General features: G+C 31.8%; 1 long non-coding RNA gene across 2 annotated transcripts in view; it reads right to left on the bottom strand.

Annotated features, from left to right (window-relative positions):
* Nucleotides 1–21,892, bottom strand: part of LOC145291427 (uncharacterized) — a 36,140-nt gene that overhangs the window by 11,142 nt on the left and 3,106 nt on the right. Inside the window, exon 1 of one of the 2 annotated variants that reach the window (XR_013869412.1) lies at nt 520–871. The exons of the other annotated variant lie outside the window; for it this stretch is intronic. This is a non-coding gene — a long non-coding RNA (uncharacterized LOC145291427). Of the gene's footprint in view, nt 1–519; nt 872–21,892 lie in introns of those variants that run through there. 2 annotated transcript variants of the gene reach the window in all.

Here is a 21,892-nt window from a genome sequence, read left to right as displayed (position 1 = left end):
CCCCACTGAGCAAATTAGGCACAAGGCCGTTTTTAATGTGAGGTAAAAACCAGCTCCCCTAAAAGTAGGCAAAAAGGGGGCACTCTGGTTACCAAAAATAATAATTGTCCCAGTATAGAGGGTTTCCCCTCCATTGACTGGTACAAATTATCTCAAGTGCAGCATCTGCCGGAACAGATACTACACTTTGATCTTGATCCGAAGGCCAAGCAGTCTTTTTACAGTGTTTTTTTCTTTTTCTTTCTTTTTTTTTTTTTTAACTTAAAACAAAAGTAATGTTATGTCTATCGAGTCAGAACGAAAGAAAGGCAGTGTGGCCGCAGTGGTCGGCCTCGATTGAGCCTTGCTGTTTTCCAAGTATTTTGTTTAATTTTCAGCGATTATTTAGGCACTGACGAATCACGGGCGTACCGCCATTTGTTTTTAAATTTTACCTAACTCTACAAACTTTATACGATATTTGTTTTCAAGTAAAAAAAAAAAAAAAAATTTTAAACACAAATAACAGTAAATTTTTACCTGGTTTCCACCTGAATATTTTCCTTTAAAGTGCCGATTCTTCAATGTATTCGGGAATGCTGAAAACGAATATAGCATTTAGATTTTCCGCAAATAAGTAGTTTTCCGGATATTTAGCAATATCATTTGTTATTTTAATGCTGGTGACCATCTTGGTACGTGCAGGTGCGCGCTTTTGCGTGTAAACGCAGGCTCGAAAAACTACGCGCGTGCTCGCGCATACTAAGATGACCACCAACAATAAAATAAGAAATGATATTGCTTAATATCCGATAAAACTACTTATTTGCGGAAAATTAAAAGGCAGTATACATTTTCAGCATATCTGAAACTTAGAAAAGTCGTAATTTAAAAGGAATGATGGAAATCATGTAAAAATTTACCCAAATAACTTATCCAGATAGATAGGAGAGTAATGTAGCTGGTTTTGGTTTGTGTTGTGAAGTTTTTTCCATCTTTTTTATGGGGTGGGTATATAAAAATGTTTCTTTTCTAATAATCCAGATACGGAGGCAGAATAAAAGTTACATCCTTCTTAAATAACTTTTCACCTTGGAAAAAGGTTTAGATGAAAGTGTAGTATCTGTCATGTCTAAAAAGAAAAAAAAGCGATCCTTCACTGCATTCTTTCATGAGTGGAGTGGGGTTTATTGACTATGAAGCAAGGTGCCCCCGTTCGTGAGTGAGTTCCAACGAAATTATGCAGATAATTTTCTTTCTAATCCACCAGTCCCCTTTTTGAGAGCTGCATATTACACACGAAAAAAAAACCCAGCCCTTTTTTCTAACTTTACCCTCGTGAGGAGACAAGTAAAAAGGGAGTACTCTTTTGCTTTATTTTTCGTTTGTTTGTTTTTTTTTTTTTTTTTTTTTTTTAAACAACTAGCAGTTCAGCCCGGCTTTGCTCGGGTCCTATGCACTGTTCATAACTTGCCCTACATGTGAATACACTTTATGTAAGATTTCAAATGTTTAGACCAGAAATTGGCTAAGTAATTTGGTAGAGACTGCAGCGGTCAATTTTTTAAAACTTTGACCCCAATTTTAACCCCTTTAACATTTATTTTTTTTGATCAAATCAAAGTAAAAAGTTTGGTCCAAGTAATCAACATCTAAAATTTCAAGTGTTCAGACCCAAAATTGGCGGAAGAGTTTGGTAGAGTTTTTCGTTTAACTTTGATCTCTTGACAGCCAAATTTCTAGCCAAAAACTGATTAAAAAGATTTTCCCAAATCTCAACACCCCTTATGTCAAATCTCGAGTCTCTAGACTGGAAATTTACAGCGTTATTAGGTAGGGAAATGTACACAAACTGAAGTGCAGCATCTGAAGAACAGATACTACACTTTGATCTTGTCCAAAATTGTAGTCTACATTTCTTCAGATGCTGCACTTCTATTTCTTGTTCTCTTTCGGTGGAGGAGAAATCCTTCACGACTGAGACAATTTTTATTTTTTTACCTTTTCTCCGCGTTAAAAAACGACTCTGGTGTCTAACTCTGTCCCGTGGGGAGGCATAGTAAATAGGTACATTACACTGTAGAGAACCAGCCAAACGACAAAAAAAAAAAAAAAAAAAAAAAAAAAAACGCGTCTCACACACCTCTGTGTGTGAGACGCGTTTTTTTATATTTATTTAGAATAACACTTGATTAAAAAAAATATAGACAGCAGATATCTTTCAGATGTACGTACTCATCACTGTACGAACATGTTATATTCCAAAAATCACGTAAATTGGTCAAGTAGTTTATTTTTAATTAAGAAAATCAAATTTTACGATTTTTAGCGATTAAATAGTTTTAATCATTTTGAATACAAAAAAAAAAAAAAATTCTGTAATCAAATTGGATTGTCGCTCTTGAATGTTGACAAAATTTAAAGCATGGCGCCCAACAGCTTTCTGTCGTGAAATTTGATTTTCTTAAATAAAAACAATAATGCTTGTTCGAAGAGATCGAGTTCTTAAATGTGTCCTTTTAAGCAAACCCAATATTACTTAACTGTCATATCGAAAATAATAATATATCTAAAAATCATGAAACATCCTAGAATATAAAGTTATTTATATTTAAAAGTAATTTTTTACGGAAAATTAGGGAAAAGTGCATTTTGGTAGATAGATGTTTTACAGTAGACGGTAAAGATTTCAGAAACAAATGTAACTCAGAATGAATATTTTAGATTACTGGCGTAATTGGCGTTCAACATGTGTAACCGGTATCGAAATTCTCTTTTTTTTTTTTTTTTGCTAAAAACACAACAGCAGTGGTTTTTCTTAATAAATCTTCGTAATTTTCTATATATTATTATTTTCCACACGACGATTACGTAGGTAATATTGTTTTTGCTTAAAAGAACATATACTTTTAAAACTATCGATCTTTCGCCTCTCTTTGAACAAGATGGACATGGTTTAAAAGAGAGTCGCCAACCTGATAAGATCCCTAGATGTAAGAAAGCCTTCTACTCTAATAATTTCTTCCCCTGAACTGCTAGACTTTGGAACCCTCTTCCGAGTCCCTGCTTTCCCAACTGTACTGACATGCAGAAGTTTAAGTGTAATGTGAACTGACATCTTGCTACTGAACTCCCTACATAGTATCCTTGCAACTTATAGCCCCGATAGTAGCCTCCCTACATCAAAGTAGTAATGTGCCCTGTTTGGGGTGAAAATTAAAAAAAAAAAAAAAAAAAAAAAAAAGAACCAAAAAAAATACTTGATCAATTTAGGTGATTTTTTTTTTTTTTTACGTACGTTTTTTTTTTTTTTTTTAATAAGTGTAATTGATCAGAGATAAAGAGTATCTTAGGGAGGAGGGGAACTTGGAAAATACAAAGCGATGTTGGTTGATTCTAAGGGATTTTATTTTTCTTCTTTTAAATTGTTGTCCACTACTCCTTAATATTCCCCAGAATTTAAGGAGTTATTAGTATTTTTAGGGCAGAAGGGGGTGGGGCTTTATATATATATATATATATATATATATATATATATATATATATATATATATATATATATATATATATATATATATATATATATATATAAAATATATAAATATATATATAAAATATATAAATAAAAAGAAAGAAAGTGATTTATATAGAAAGGAAGGGGCCTAATGTCAACAAGTGGGTATTTTTACAGTACATACTATTGCTACTAATACTACAAAGCAGGCCCCCCAAAAGTAGTATAAGCAAAGCGAATACTGCTACTAAAAAAACAAGGAAGAGAAAGCAATAAACCCCTTCTTTTTTGTAACCAAATCGGTTGATTTCTTTTTACTGCCTTTTCGCTCTAAACAAGACACAGTGCCACTTGGATGTAAGGGGCCAGTGTTTGAGGCGTAATATGCAGGGATACTATGTGGGGAGTTGAGCAGCAAGATGTCTGTTCATATTACACTTGAACTTTTGCATGCCAGTACAGTTGGGATGTTTAAGTTTTTTGTGTAAAATCCCCAATATTTTACGCACTGTCAGTCACGTCATCATTTTGTGTCTACCGTAAAAACTTGCACGCTTTTTACGGAAAACGTTAAGCACTTTAATTGAGGCAGGGGAAACAGCTTTTTTTTTTCTTTTTTTTTTTTCTTTTTTTTTTACTATGGTTTATGTTAATTTTATCGGTACATTGTGTTTTTTTGTTTGTTTGTTTTTGTTCTTGCTTTTTTTGTTTTTTTAATAGGCGCTAAAATCAAGTTGAGCCCCCCCCCCCCAAAAAAAAAATAAACAAAAAATAATTTCAAGTTGTAGTGTACCTATTTACTATGCCTCCCCACGGGACAGAGTTAGACACCAGGGTCGTTTTTTAACGTGGAGAAAAGGTACAAAAATAAAAATTGTCTCAGTCGTGAAGGATTTCTCCTCCACCGAAAGAGAACAAGAAATAGAAGTGCAGCAAACTGCAGCATAATTTGCTATTTTATAATTGCCAATAGTCATGTTTATATTATATGAAAATATTTTTTTTAAAATTGGAAAACTTTAATCAAAAATTTATGTTGAAAACTTCGTATCGCGGAATACTGGAATTCTATTTTATTTATATCCTTTTTTAATTAATTATTTCTTTAAAATTTCGCTTTTTCTTGTAATTTATATTATTGAAATAAAAACGTTAAGACATAATAATATTGATTTATGTTTTTTATTTACAATTTCAAGATAAGTGAAATAAATAATGGGTTCACACACACACACACACACACACACACACACACACACACACACACACACACACACATATATATATATATATATATATATATATATATATATATATATATATATATATATATATATATATATATATATATATATATAACAGTTTTGGTAATCGTGAAGAAAGAGAGAGCCTGTTTCCTCCGTTTGACTATAGGTGGCGTTACTGTCTGTCCACCAAATTACGGAAGCACAAAATGTACATAATAGCACCCTTGAAATAAAAATAAATGTTTTTGTTATATTTTAATTTTAAACATGTTTTTTATTTTTTTTGCAAACATATTTAAGTTTTATTTTTTGAAACATTTACGTTTTATTGCATGTTTATTTTCAAACATTTACGTTTTTTTGTTTTACATTTTTTTTTGTTTTACGTTTTTTTTTTTGTTTTACGTTTTTTGTTGTTTTTTTTGCAAGCATAAACTAAATGTTTTTACTATATTTTCTTTTAAACATATTTATAGGTGCAACCGTTTTTCCGCGAGTATTTTTTACGCTCTTATGATAAAAAAAAATCAACGTTTTTTCTTTTATCTTTTTTTTTATGGACCCCCCCTTTTTTCTTAATTTTTCTGCACTTATTTTACCTTTTCCGCGCGTATCTATATATATATTTGAAGAAGGATATTGTAAACCCTGAATCTTACTTGAAACTACTATTAAAAAATAGCGTGGTACAATAAGTGCATAAGCAAACTTTTCAAAAAAAAAAAAAAATATTTAAAAAATATTTAGTTTATGCTTGCAAAAAAAAACCTAAAAACAAAAAACAAAAAAAACGTAAATGTTTGAAAATAAACAAGCAACAAAACGTAAATGTTTGGAAAAATAAAACTTAAATATGTTTGCAAAATCAAAAAAAAAACGTAACTATGTTTGAAAAAAAATAAAACTTAAATATGTTTGCAAAAAAAAAAAAAAAAAAAAAAAACATGTTTAAAATTAAAATATACCAAAAACATTTATTTTTATTTCAAAGGTACCATTATATACATTTTGTGCTTCCGTAACTGGGTAGACAGACAGTAACGCCACCTATAGTCAAACGGAGGAAACGGGCTCTCTCTTTCTTCACGATTACCACAGTTTTTTAATTATTTAAACTCTTCAGCTTTAAAAAATGTTGAAATTTTTACGGGCCTAAATTTTTTTTGTTTACTTTTCGTAACATGAAATATGGTAGCGGAGGTTGAACACCTACAAAATAATATTTCCCCTCATATATTTAACGAAAACTGCCTTTAAAATATAAATTAATTTAAAATTGAATACGTATCGAAAATTTCACGAAAATCTGACCATTAGTTGATTTTTGCTAGATTTTTAAAACACGAGTGTGCTTATAGCTTCAAAATGATCGCTAGGAGCTTTGTTTTATGGCATTGATACTGTAAACACGATTTTAGTCTGGCATTTTCATTATTTTCGTATGCTGTAAAAAAATTTAACAAATAATACCAGTTTATTTTGAAGTTTTAAAAAGTGTAAAAGATATGATAATAATATTAAGTTAAATTACAGTTACATGTTACATATGGAAAGTTAGATCTTTGGTGCGCGTTGGAGGTACCTACAGTACAGTCCGGAAAGCATGGACCCAAGAGAAAATTCCAAAGTCTCAGTTCGAGGGAAGAAACTATTTGAGTAGAAGGCTTTCCAGCATCTACGGATTTCTACAGTGTAGGGGTGGGAATTTGCTGTTTGACGTATTAGTCGTGTACAAGAGCTTGGAGTTCGTCGGAGCATGTTCCATTAAAATCCTTGTAAAATAGGCACAGGGATGCAACATTTCGTCGATGGGGCACTGGGGCAGAGGCTGCAGTTTGGTTGACCGTGCGAGACGTATTAAGTCGGCGATTCCTTTTTTTTTTTTTTAATTTTTTTAGTTCTGCCTATGGGTGAGAGACGTGTGGTCTATGAAACAACCCAAATATGGCAACAATGCTTTATGCATGGGCGGGCGAATGGTGGCCTTGTAAAGGTACAGGATACTCTCAAGCGTGACATTCTAGCACGGTAAGCACAAATACGTGAACCAACTCCCCTCCCCACCCAAGAAAAAATAGCCTCTTTGCTCAGTGTAATACTTCTTCTATCCTTGTTGGAAGAAGAAATCCTTCTCGACTGAAGTAAAAAGTAAAAAAAAAAAAAATTCCGATCCAAAAAGAAATACGTGTGCATGTGTGCGTATTTTCCGACCTTTGCGATAGGAGAGAACTAAATACCTCATTCAGGTTATATTCACTTGTCTCCTCACATGCGAAAGATCGACTTTTGATGTGTATCTATCCCTATCTTCACCACACGCGCACGCATGCGCGCGCGTGTGCGTTTTTTTGAATTGGAAGATTTCTTGATCATTGTGGCCTGGTAGTCCAACATAAAATCTACCTTAAAAATCTTGTTTTCTTACGATTTTCGGGTGTGCTGAAAACGAATATCGTATTTAAAATTGGTGGAAATGAAAATTATAATTTTCTTGTTATAAAGTGTAAATCCGGGGTTGGCCATAGTCCGAACTTTCGTTGAACCTTTAGTTTAAAGATTAGCTTTTAGCCTGGCGTTGCCCGGTCGCACAAATATAATATTTTAATTTATGTAGGTTGCGTATGATTTATTGTAGAATAAATGAGGAATAATTGGCCTGGTAGACTAATTCGCAAGAATAAATAAATAAATAAATAATGATAACGTCGTTCATCAACTTTTGTCTGAGTTTGTTTACAGTATCACGTCAGCTGATATTTGGGTTTGACAATGAATGCCCAGGAAAAGTCACTTCTGCTAAATATTTACCATTAAAATATGCAATCGAAAAAAGATTTGCGGCGATTTTAAATGGTAACTCTTCTTTTATCGTAAATTGAATTCAATTATTAAGAAAAAAAATAAAATAAAATGGTGAGGTACACCCGGTCTTGCACAGTGGATCGTTCGATTTGTAATCGAATGCTCTTTCACTCAGCTATATCTCCGGATCATAACAAATCTGTTTTCTTAAGAAGAAATGATTTGCTGAAATTTTATTATCTCTCTTGACCGGTGTAACGTAAAATATTTCCCTGTAAAAAAATTATTCTTTTTTTTATCTATAGGAGAGAAAAGATCGGATTTTTTCGATTTTCGATACGTATCGGATGAATTTCTGTACAATACATATCTAAGAACACTGCCAGACATATAAATTAGTTCAGCCGTTCGGAACCTTTGAGGAAGGAACTTACACACGCGCGCGCGCACACACGCACACGCACACACAAAGTGATTTATATAATAGTAAAGAGAGAGATTACATTATTAGATTTAGGTGGTTCTAACCCAACTCTCTCTCTCTCCCTCTCTCTCTCTCTCTCTCTCTCTGTAACAATATTGGTTCAAGAGAGGTGCAGCACTGCAGCACTGCAGCTCGCGCAACCCTTTATTCTCTATAGATGCACTTTTACACGCGGTACCCTCACGCCCCTCTCTCTCTCTCTATCATATAGTATGAATTTAAAAGCAAGTTTTAGCGGAATCGGGAATCAAACAGTAGAACGACAATGCCACTTACCAAATAGTTTTTTAGGGGGGGGGTTCTATTAAATCCAATTTTTATGACATTTGAAGGTAAATGATATTGATAAGATCGCTGTCCTAAACTGTTTCTTCTACAATTCGAATAAAATTAACATATAGGCAACACACACACACACACACACACACACACACACACACACACATATATATATATAACAGCACCCTGGGATACGGTGGAACTAGGATACGATTTTTTCATGTTACGATGTGGAATACGATGTTTTCCTACCCCTGGTTACGGTATTTTCCCCGCCTCCGCCTCACGGTGTTATTTATAATGTTATTTGATTATATACATGTGTATTATATACTGTACTGTATTTTGTAACTAATTTTTAATGCCGTATCTCGGGGTTCTATTGTACATTGGGGTACCAAATTGGTCAAAGGGGAAATTATTCCCAACTCGCATTTAGGTAAAAATTCACTTTCATATAAATAATTGAATTCATTCAGAACATATCGCAAAAACAAAAACAAATAACAGTATTTTTTTTAGTTTACCGACCCCTCGGCATTGACCGTTAATTTAATATATATACACACACTTTTTATTTGTTTTACATAAGTATTTATATGTCGCTACACATCCATGAGTATGTTTCGGTGAAGTAACTAGAGACCGCTTCCACTTCAAGGGATATTACTTATACAAAAGCGGAAAGCAACGGTTTTCATCGTCCGGCCGACAAAGCCTTTGTCAACCCGGAGATGCTGAACTTGAAGATAACCTTTGTTTCAATAAGTATTTGATTAATGATAAATAAATATAAATAATAATTCAAAGTGTATTTTTAGCTACACTGTCGATGTTGTAATCGATGAAAAGCACAATCACTTCCATGTGATCTTATCGAATAGATTTATTGATAGAGATATATGGGGGTTGGGAGGAGGGGAGGAAACACCTTTAAAAACTAAGTAAAGTTTAAAACTATAAACGCTCCTTTTTTTTCAATGGAATAATTAAAAATAGAATAACCTCATTTTTTTTTCTTTTTTTTTTTATCTTCAAGACCGCACCCTCTTTTTCGTTTTCCTCTCCAACTTTTTTAGACCCTTTCATTATAACCTGCACTTTCCCCTTTGTAATCGCACCTTAAATTAAGCCCTACCCGAATGAATTGAGGACACCTGAGGCAACGGACGTTTTAGCCCAATTATTTATATATATTTATATATATATATATATATATATATATATATATATATATATATATATATATATATATATATATATACATATGTATATATATATGTATACATATATATATATGTATGCATATATATATGTATGCATATATATATACATACATATATATATACATACATATATATATATATATATATATATATATATATATATATATATATATATATATATATATAGTTTTATTGTAGATTAACATACATGCTCTCCAGATGATATTTAACCTTTTTTAAGCGATTACGCATGAAGGAAGCGCCTAAAAAAATAACGGAAAGAATAAAAAAAGAACTATTTTATAATTTAGAATGAGAGACTAGGTTTGTATCTAAATATAAAGTAATATGTGTGTGTGTGTGTGTGTGTGTGTGTGTGTGTGGTTTGTTTATTACACAAACATTATTGATTCTATTGTATAGTAAAGAGACTATATATATATATATATATATATATATATATATATATATATATATATTGTGTGTGTGTGTATTTATTTATATATGTGTGTGTATGTATATATATAAACTTACTAAAAAAACGATTTTTTTTTTTTTTTTTCATAATTTTTTCTGCTAATATGACACTTAAGTCTGTAATCTGATAATTGTCGGGAAAAAGTTTTCTAAAAAAAAAGGGTGTGTGTGAAAAAAACGAATTTTTAGGGGGTGGACATTCTCGTACAATATTCCTTTTGGGTCGTTTCTGTTTTCTTCTTATCCTAGCAGAAAATCGATTTCGTTACAGGCCAAATTATTATTGTTCTTGTTCTTGTTTGTTTTTATTATTAATAAATTGAAGATGTACTTTTTTTGTTGTTTTTAGTTTATTATATTTCACGGTGTTTTCATTTGGTTGGATATTGTTTGCATTAATTAGTTCAACAGGTGTACGCTGGTGTACATTAGGCTACGTGCTTTAATGTATTCCTTTTTAGTAAACCATAATTTAAATCAAAGTTTATCTTATCCAGATTGTGGTAAATCAGAAGACCAGGCGACTCTAAGTCCGCAGCAAACGGTGTCAAATGAAAAAAATACTCTATTTTTCAAAAATAAATAAATAAAAAATAAATAATAATAATAATAATAATAATAATAATAATAATAATAATAATAATAATAATAATAATAATAAGAAGAAGAAGAAGAAGAAGAAGAAGAAGAAGAAGAAGAAGAAGAAGAAGAAGAAGAAGAAGGTCGCTAAATTTAAATTTTCCACTTTGTCATGGCTTATTTTTCCAAATTATAATTATAAGAGTAAAATAATAATTATAAGAGTAAAATAATAATTATAAGAGTACTAAAATTAGACGGTGGTCAAATTCGAATAATAAACACTAATTTAATTTAAATGGAAAAAAAAACGACTTGATTTTCAGAAATATAGTTGTTCAAACGTTGCACTTATTTCGTTTATCAAAAAATGAGTTTTGTTCGAACCTTTGGTACTGGTCGCGGTAAGAGTTCCCTGCCGAACACCCTCAAAAAACAATAACTTCTCCCCGCGCAGCCGCAAAGGACATGTTTTAGTTTCCATAGTAACAACACTTTTTATCGACATTGTTTTACTGTTTATGAATATTGAAATAAAAGACATTACTACACATTTATTAATAATACCTCACTTTTAATCAGTTTTATCGACTTTTTAAAACTTTTTTTTACTCTTTTTAAATGACAACGTTAATGTTTATGAATATTGAAATAAAACATATTACTACACATTTATTAATATCTTTCTTTTTTTTTTACTGTTTATGTGTCAATTTTATCGACTTTTTCTTTTCTTATATTGAAATATTATATATATGAAATATTGAAATTATTCTTATATTGAATATTGAAATAAAAGACATTACTACACATTTATTAATAATATCTTTTTTTTTTACTGTTTTACTGTTTGTGTCACTTTTATCGACTTTAAAAAAAAAAAAGATATTATTAATAAATGTGTAGTAATGTCTTTTATTTCAATATTCAATATAAGAATAATTTCAATATTTCATATATATAATATTTCAATATAAGAAAAAAAAAAGTCGATAAAATTGACACATCAACAGTAAAAAAAAAGATATTAATAAATGTGTAGTAATATGTTTTATTTCAATATTCATAAACATTAACGTTGTCATTTAAAAAGAGTAAAAAAAAGTTTTAAAAAGTCGATAAAAGTGATTAAAAGTGAGATATTATTAATAAATGTGTAGTAATGTCTTTTATTTCAATATTCATAAACAGTAAAACAATGTCGATAAAAAGTGTTGTTACTATGGCAACTAAAACATGTCCTTTGCGGCTGCGCGGGGAGAAGTTATTGTTTTTTGAGGGTGTTCGGCAGGGAACTCTTACCGCGACCAGTACCGAACCTTTAAAGTGAAAAGTATATTTTATATTTAATCAATGCGCTTTTCTCCCCTATATAAAAAAACGTCTGACTTTTTCATTTTTTGTTTAATACAGAGAAATTGCTTTTTTTTTTAGTGTGTGTGTGTGTGTGTGTGTGTGTGTGTGTGTGTGTGTGTGCGCGTGCGCACACGCGCGTGTGTGTGTGCGCGCGCACGCATGTGTGTGTGCGCACACGCGTGTGTGTGTGCGTGTTTGTTCTGTACTAGGGACTAAATACCTTCAACCCTGTCCGTGAAAGAGGGTCACACAACACAAGGATACATTTTGTAAACAAACCAACGTGTTACTGCTTTTTGTTTTGTTTTTTTGGGGTTTTTTTTTTTACTTACTCATAAATCTAAGAAATGGCCAATTTTTTCATGAATTTCTGCAGCAATTATTAAATAAATTATTCATTTTATGAGAAATAGAAAAATTTTAACTTGAAACGATTTTAAAAACGACTAACGAAATTTATGTATCGTTTGTCAGATTTTCATTTCGAATTAGTAATATTTTGTTTTTTAATGTTTTTACCGTAAAAAAGAACTGCATGATTTTTGAATGAATAATTAAGGGATGCTAATAGCGGAGAGGCGACAGACTTTGGTTTACGTAACGATCGGTACCCCCCCCCCATATTTGCTATTAGTTTTGTCTTTTTTTTTTCAATCTTTTCAGTGGATTATTACCGAATAAACTCTAACCTACTAGATTATCGAAGAGAATGAAAAATAAAAAGCTAATATTTAAATATTTGTAGGGGTGCTCAATTTCTAATACAACGTTCTACTAAATCGATCACCCGTTATTGAACCACTAGACGTTTTCAGGCCAAACTTCGCGAATTTAGCTATTTTTTACACGATTTAGCTCTATTTTTAAATTTCACTTTTTAAAAAGAATATCCGAAAAAGTCTAAACTGTTTTTAACACTCATGGTGACCAGTGAAAACAATACGGGATACAGATCCGAATACCCCGAAAAATCAACTGTTTACGAATAAGTCTTAGCGCACCCGCATCAGCACCATTGACCATTAATTATTGCCCTTAGATTGATAAATGAAAAATCTTTAAACCGGGTGTGCGTGTTTTCATCGAGTGATTCCAATACGGGAAATCTGTGACTGTGCGCACACCTAAAGAAGTATACCAAAGTGTTTTCCCATTAATTTAAAAATTGTGACGAACATTGACGATAAACATCGTAAAATAATATAAAATAATCGGAAAAGGCGAAATTCAAAAAAGGCCAAAATGTTTTTCTTTTTTTTTTTTTAAGTGGGAGGGAGTTAAATTCACGAAATTTGACCTGAAAACGTCCAGTGGTTCTAAGACGGGGGATCGATTAACTAAAACGTCGCACTAGAAACCGAGCAGTGAGCACCCCCGACAAATATTTAAATATTAACTTTTTTTTCTTTTAATTTTTCATTTTCTTTGGTAATCTAGTAAATTAGTTTCTATTTGATAATAATCCGCTGAAAAAAAAACTGGAAAAAACGAAACAATATATATATATATATATATATATATATATATATATATATATATATATATATATATATATATATATATATACATTCTTATTTGTATTTTATTGGGTTTATATAATTCAGTAATCGTTCGTACCCCAATAAATTTTAAGCCAAAAAGAGATGATTTAAACTGTAAGCTACAAAATTATCATATTTCATAATTGAGCATTGATATATTGTTTTAACATTGTTTCAACAAAAACCAAGACTTCAAAGAATGGCTTGATAGCAACAAATAGTGTATATATGTATATAGGGAGGAATCGATTGTACACATGAACCAATCTCTGTTCCCGCTTCACTATTAGCACCATTTAAGCAACAAAAGAACAAAAATAAAACTTAATTTCCATGTTTTTCATTATTTTTATTATTTTCTCTCTCACTAAGAGTTTTCACACACAAAGGGATTCCTCAAAGATTTATCTCTGTGGTGTTTTCTGGGGTCTAGATGGCAACACGTCTCCCCAAAATACCAGTACTTTCCACCTCTCTCGCTAACATTTGCAAACGAATTTGCATTATGGCCGCAACCGTTTACCCATGGCTTATCGATGGCAATGACAATTTGTCATCGCCGAAATTTAAACCTCCCAAAGGCCGCAGTCCTCTTTGCGCCCATCTAGTGGAGGTCGGGTTAATGGTTTCTCTCCTTGGTTTTTTTTATTTTTTTTTTTCATCCTCCTTGAGCCTTCTCGACTATTTGATATGGTGCCAGTTGATACAGATACAAAAGTACTTTTTGGGGAAGGTGGTAGTTAACTCATCATCATCATCACCACCACTACCACCACCACCACCATCATCATCATCATCATCATCATCATCATCATCAGACAATGGCGTCCTTTGTGTGTGTTCCGACTTTATTCATCCCATCATCGATTAAATTAAACACTCGATTAAATTAGAGACTCGATTAAATTACACTCGATTAAATTAGACACTCGATTAAATTAAACACTCGATTAAATTAGACACTCGATTAAATTAGACACTCGATTAAATTAGACACTCGAAACTGCAATTAGCCAAGATGAAGGCAACTCATAAATAATATTAGTCTTTCTCTGCTCATTTCGACATTATTTCCAGTCGCTCTGAACTTAACCATTACTGAACTCACACAAGACCGGTTCAGGATGCGTACGGGTGTGCAACCTTTGCTTCAGTGTAGCTCTTCCCCGTGCAGGCCTTTTCACGGAGTGTATCAATTTAAAAGCTCAATGATTGCTAATACGCAACAACAAAACAGATATACATCAACCATATTAGACTATGTTCCACTGACCAAGATTTTATTCGTTATCCTGTTCGTGAAATAAACAGACTAACATTGTCTATCACAATAAAACGGTAGAAAATCTGATAAGTTAAAATGGAAAAGCGGAAGATCTAAAAGCCCCCCCCTTGCCAAACTTTCATTAAAAAAAAACACTCGACTAGCTACACCCACTATTAAACAATTTTCCCCACTCTCTAACTGTGCCTATGTAGATTCCATGAACAAAGCTTCTTTCCCAGGACAGCCCGTCTTTGGAACACTGTTTTCGCTGGCATGCTTTCCGCCTAAATACAACATAATAGCCTTCAAATCTAATGAAAAGTTTCTGATAAGTTGTCCTCATCAGTAATCACATTTCACCCAATTTACATCATTAACGATTACTTCACTACTGCCTTATATTCATTAACTCTTATCCTCGAGTGGCATTCGAGCCCTGATAAGTGGTGTGATCCCCAAGTAAAAAAAAGAAAAGGTCAACATTTCGTCTAGCTGTTCCGTGGGTTTTATCGGGTGTCAAAAAATTAAAAGTGGCACAAAACGAGATCTGTAAGCCATTTTTTTTTCTCGGTATCAAACTCAACAAAGTATGGGCCATCATTAATATTTCTTGTTCCATGTTGGTTGAAGAATGTCTCTAGTTTGTAGTAGTTTAATTAAGTCCACCCTCCCAGGTGTTGTCTTCTCCCTTTGAGAAGGGGTTAATTTATTACCGATCGTCTGAGTTGTTTCTACTGGCGAATGCCGACTTGGCTTACTGAGGCATTTAAAAAAAATTTTTTTTTTTCAAATTTTAGGTATTTCAACGCAAGGTTGGACTTATTATATACATACGGAGTATCCAGCACTACCCAACTCCGAACGAGGGGGGGGGTCATTCTGTATTGGACAACCTCAAAACAAAACGAATTAATTGTTTGTCAATCATTATATTTTGCCTTGGCTCGAACTTATCTCTGTACCATGGCGACATGCACTTTATTAAATAAAACACAAACGAACCGACTTCTCCCGTAGGAGGAAGTTTCGTGGGAATATCAAGTTCACAAGCGGTTCCCAGTCGTATGTATACCTCGATTAAAGGGAGATGAAGACAGTAGATTTTTTGCAGTTCTTGCAGGCAGGTGCCAATGCCCTCTACATACAGAGTCTGGTATTCCCAAATTAGTCACCCAGCGTGTGTGCGCCACTAATATGTTTTGGAATTAAAACCAATGTTTTTAATAATAGGAGACCTATACGCTTTAATACGTTTTTCGCCTTAGGTGAAACACACATATATATATATATATATATATATATATATATATATATATATATATATGATGATGATGATTGCAACGTCTTGTCAGACGAGTGCCACTCCCTCAGACATTTAAAAGCGATGAGCCCAAATGCCTGAGGGAGTATCTATACAAATATGATATTACAGAGTCTTAGCTTTGTACGACAGCTAAGTCTCTCTCTCGGTTCAAAATGTTGAGATCCAACAACAAGCAAGAGCAAGATAGCCAGCAACAAATTAAACTGCAGACCAGCTTAGAGCGGGTAATGGTCTTCCGCTTTATGGTTTTTTAATTCAGAGATTTGCTTCTCCTGGAAAGATTGCCTTCACCACGGCTTACGGGAGCCCTCTCCAGTCTCCACCCCAATACACATATGCACACATACAAATATACACGATGCTAGTTGGCCGTTGACCCAGAAAAAGAGTTCATTTGCCCTTTGGAAGGTCTTGTTTTTAATCCTTCAGGGAGACTAGCCGCCCTCCTCACCAAACTAGTCTGGTGGGGGAACCAGTTTAGTCGCCGGTGACCCGACCATGAGGCAGGTAGTACTATATATATATCAGCATCGCAACTCCATTTTGTGAAAATCACGATTCTTGTAGCGCATTTACGCATTTCAAATGTGTTTTCCTTTTGAACGAAAATACTAAATAGATTTTAAATGGAAATGGTTTCTTATTCAACAATATTTAAAAAGTAAAGCATAAAAAACGCAATTTTTTTCTCGCATTATGCATCGATTGTAACGATCACCAAATCATGTATTTATAGGACAATTAGTGCGGATCGAACATCTTACAAAAAAAAAAACAGGTCTGATTGTCGGTCCTGAGTGACTGATTTTAGTGCCATATACGTTTTTTCTACTGCTGTCCGACTGAGTATTCGTTGGTTTTATTTAGGTACGCGCAAAGTGATTGAACGATCTCCAAAATGTCGAAACATCTTTACCTCTCCCTTCAATTAAAAATTCTGGAATTTAGCAGAGAAACCAACAAACGAAAAAAAAAAAAAAGAGTATAAAAATTTAAATATATAACAAATGAATGTTACCAAAGGCAATATAAGTTACTCTTCTACCTACCTGGATAAGTTTTAAGTCTTTTAACGTATTTTAAAGCATTTATTCGGTTACAGACGAGTAGTGATGTGTTAAACTGACAAGAACATGGCTGACAAGAACATACTTTCTTCAGAGTGTCAGTAATGGCTCAAAACTCGAAAAATAAACAAGATACTGATAGAAATCCGCGCAATAAGCATCACCATGACATTTATTGGGTGAATTTCTATGAGTAATTTGTATCGTTTTCATGTTTTAAGCGATTATTGAGACTTTTCCGCTGAACATCTGAAGTCAACTATCTTGTCATTTTAATTTGTCAACTCGGCATTACCTGTGCTTCGAATTAAATATACGCTTTAAAATATGTTCAGCCCCACAAAACTCATCTAGGTAGGTAAAAGAGTAACGTTGCTTGCCTTTGGTGATATTTATTTGTTATATATTTGCATTCTTGATCACATTTTTATTAATTGGTTTCTCTGCTAAACCCCCCCACCCCTACCAAATTCACCAAAATTCAAGAAATTAATTTTTTTCAATGTATTTGATTTAACGATCACGCAATCTAATAAATCCTTGGTTATTATTTTTATTTATGTTGTTGAAATTTATTATTTTGTGCAAACAAACTTTTATAAACGTAAAGTAAAAGTACGGAGGGGAAGGGCAAATTTCATAATAGGAGGCGTGCCGTGCCCTTGTGGGGATCAAACATGAAACTGTCTCCTTTCTTGGTTATTTGTAATAAATTAAACGCATGGAGTCTATTGCATCGTTTGGAAATGCGCGGTTAATTTATGTCCGTAGAAAATCAATGCAAACAAACACACGTACACACTCCCTGAAAATATAAACACACACACACACACACACACACACACACACACACATATCTCCACATACACACATGCGTACGTATACGCATTATACGAGTAATGCACAAAGTTACAGACTTTGGCTCTTCCACTCCTATTGAAAACAAAAACAACAAAAAAATGCATTATGTAATGCATTTGTTTGTCCCTCCCCACGAGGTCATAGTTAGATACAAATTCGGTTAAACGTGGTGAAAATCGAGCTCTATCCAAAAGGCGGTTCTGGATATTGGACAAGATCGAAAAAAATTTTCCTTTAGTCAAGAAGGATTTCTCCTCCTCTGAGCGACAATACAGATACTACAACTTTATCCTATTCCGAAGGCCGGCAATGAACGTATGTTTGTGACACTCACACACACACACACACACACACACACACACACACACACACGTAGTAGTAATATACAAATATAATTATTACAAGTAACCTACACGAATGTTTGTTGCATTCCCGTATGAAATCATCAGTCCGCGCGATCACTGTCGATGTAAATACTGAAAATATACATATATACTGTTGTGTACACACACACACACACACACACACACACACACACGCACGCACGCATATGATGAGAATTTTCTTTACTTTATTTTGCATTGTTCAACTAGTGGCTTACTTGCCATAATTATATTTTCCCACGCCCTATTCATGACATATCTGAAATACGTTACCGTTTGCTGTTATATGAGTATATACTTTAAATACTAATAGATTATTGAAAAAATAATAGATGAGTATATATATATATATATATATATATATATATATATATATATATATATATATATATATATATATATATATAATATAATATAAATATAACAAGCTTGTGTGTATGTGTGTGTGTATGTGTGTGTAATATATGCATAAATTAGGGCAGGGGGAACTTGACATTCAGACACCAGGTCTCTCTCTCTCTCTCTCTCTCTCTCTCACACACACACACACACACACACACACACTCACACACTCTCTCTCTCTCTCTCTCTCTCTCTCTCTCTCTCTCTCTCTCTCTCTCTGCATCACTGGCGTTAGAGTGTTATACTCCCCTTTCTCCAATTTATGAGAGACCCAAGACCCACTAAGAAACTACTACAATATTTTTTAATGTAAACAAACAAACGTGCTCGTATCTTTTTAACAACCACACGAGAAATTATCCATTTTTTTAATTAAATTTTCCGCATTTCTCCAATAAAATTTTCAAATTCAACACCATCGCGATTTTGACAAAAGTTGAAGGAACTTTTACGAAATTTGAGTTTTGAGGCTCGCCTTGACACATGTATATTAACGCGGTTTTTTGTGTTCGTTTTATCTTTGGGTGTTACTGTTAAAAAAACGACTCTACGCATTTTCTCAATAGATTAGGTAAAAAAAAAAAAAAAAAAAAAAAAAATCCGAACCATTCCCTTTCTACGTATGAACGTCTATGGCATAGCGGTACCGGGTTCAAATCTAGCTATCTTTAGTCAAACTGATTAATCGTGTGTGTCTGACAATAATATTTTCATAAATAAAAAATATTGACATTCGTTTTTTTTTTAGCGTATATATATATATATATATATATATATATATATATATATATATATATATATATATATATATATATTTATATATATTATATATATTATATATATATAATATATATTATATATATAATATATTATATATATATATATTATATATTATATATATATTATAAATATATATGTATATAATATATATATATGTATGTATATAATATATATGTATATAATATATATATGTATAATATATATATGTATATAATATATATATATATGTATATTATATATGTAATATATATAATATATATACATATATAATATATATACATATATAATATATATGTATACATATATATAATATATATACATATATATATATATAATATATATACATATATATATATATATACATATAATATATATACATATATATATACATATATACATATATATACATATATATATACATACATATATACATACATATATATATACATATACATACACACACAACATATATATATACATATATATATATATATATATATATATATATATATATATATATATATATATATATATATATATATATATACATAAATAAAAAATAAAAGAGGTGAAAATAATAACAAATAGCTTTGGCGACCTGTACGAGAGTGCACGGCTGCACGGTGTGTGGTGCAGTGTGCACACCCCTAAAAATGCGTATTTTACACCCCTTTTTGTTTTTGTTTTTTTGGATTTTTTTAAACCTTTTCCCAACAATTATCATAGATCACAGAACTTAAGTATTATATTAGCAGAAAACATTGTGAAAAAAAAATTAATGACTTTTAAGGACAGTGTTCACTTATTCGTTAGAACGTTCAACTACATTGCTACCTGACTTACTGTCCATTCCTTTATTGACGTGTCACGTGATTATAACGTTATAACGAGAAACTGAATCCTCTTCTTAAAAGTCATTATATATAACAATTTTTTTTAAATACTTTTTCTACTTATATTATTATTAAATCTTTAGTCTATGATAATCGTCGAAAAATAAAAGGTGAAAAACACACATTTTACGGGGGGGGGGGGATACTGGACACTTATTATGCAGGCAGCTCCGGCTCCGCTGTAACTTTTACCAAAAGCAAGGAAATGTGATCTATTGAGAAACTTGATTTGTGCTTTTAAATGTTTTTCTGTTTGTTTGTTTTTACGAGTGCTTTGTTCTGTTTGTTTAGATTTTTTTTATAGGTTCCTAGAAGGCTTGTAAAATAGATATCTAAGATGACTTATAATTTACTACACTCAAAAATTAAAAAACAAATACAACTAAGAACTGTCACTGGTCAGTTGAAAATTCATTTATATATATATATATATATATATATATATATATATATATATATATATATATATATATATATATAAATATATAAATACATATATAAATATATAAATACATATATATACATATATAAATATATATACATATATATATACGTGTGTATATATATATATATATATATATATATATATATATATATATATATATATATATATATATATATATATATATATATATATATATATATATATATACTTAGCCATGTATACTTTGTACTAATTGAAACTGGACTGGAGTTTTTTCGTTTTATTTATTTTTTTTTTTTTTTTACTACCTTTTGCGTTATAAGATATTATGGCTATTATGGATTTTTGCAAAGGATATCTTTGTGACTTGGTTCGAATCCCCTGATCGGCAGTTCGAAACACGTGTGTGTGTGTGTGTGTGTGTGTGTGTGTGTGTGTGTGTGTGTGTGTGTGTGTGTGTGTGTGTGTAAGAGAGGTACATTCGGATGCTGAATTTCTGACAAGATGTATAAGAAAATGAAATGGAATTAACAGATAAAAGATAAAATCGTTCACATTGAATATCCTCTTCATCAAAATATCAACCCATCCTCCAGGCTTGACTCCGCGTTTCTTTCCGTGTATTTTTTGTACCCATTAATTCCATTTCATATATTCGCAAAAAAATATTTTTCGTTAGCTTGGTAGAAATGGTAACAAGACGAGCGAACGTTCGTATACTAAACTTACTCAAAGGAGGAAGTAATGTCTGGGAGCATGAGTGACCTCATGTCAACAAAACAGAGTTACACTGCCACTTTTGAATTAAGCCTGGAAATCTGAATATGTCTGTGAAATCGCATAGTATTCTGTTCCTATCCAGAGTGCGTCTTTTGGGGTAGCTGGATTTTTTTTTTCAACATTAAAACCTGACCTTGTGTCTAACTCTGCAAGGCAAGTAAATGGGAACATAACTAACAGTATAAGTTTCGGCTAGATATATGGACTTGAAGGCAAGTAAAAACACT

The sequence above is a fragment of the Euprymna scolopes genome, chromosome 12 (assembly GCF_053919585.1).
Source record: "Euprymna scolopes isolate OS-2025 chromosome 12, ASM5391958v1, whole genome shotgun sequence".
NCBI lineage: Eukaryota > Metazoa > Mollusca > Cephalopoda > Sepiida > Sepiolidae > Euprymna > Euprymna scolopes.
This window is presented reverse-complemented; position numbering and strand designations above follow the sequence as displayed.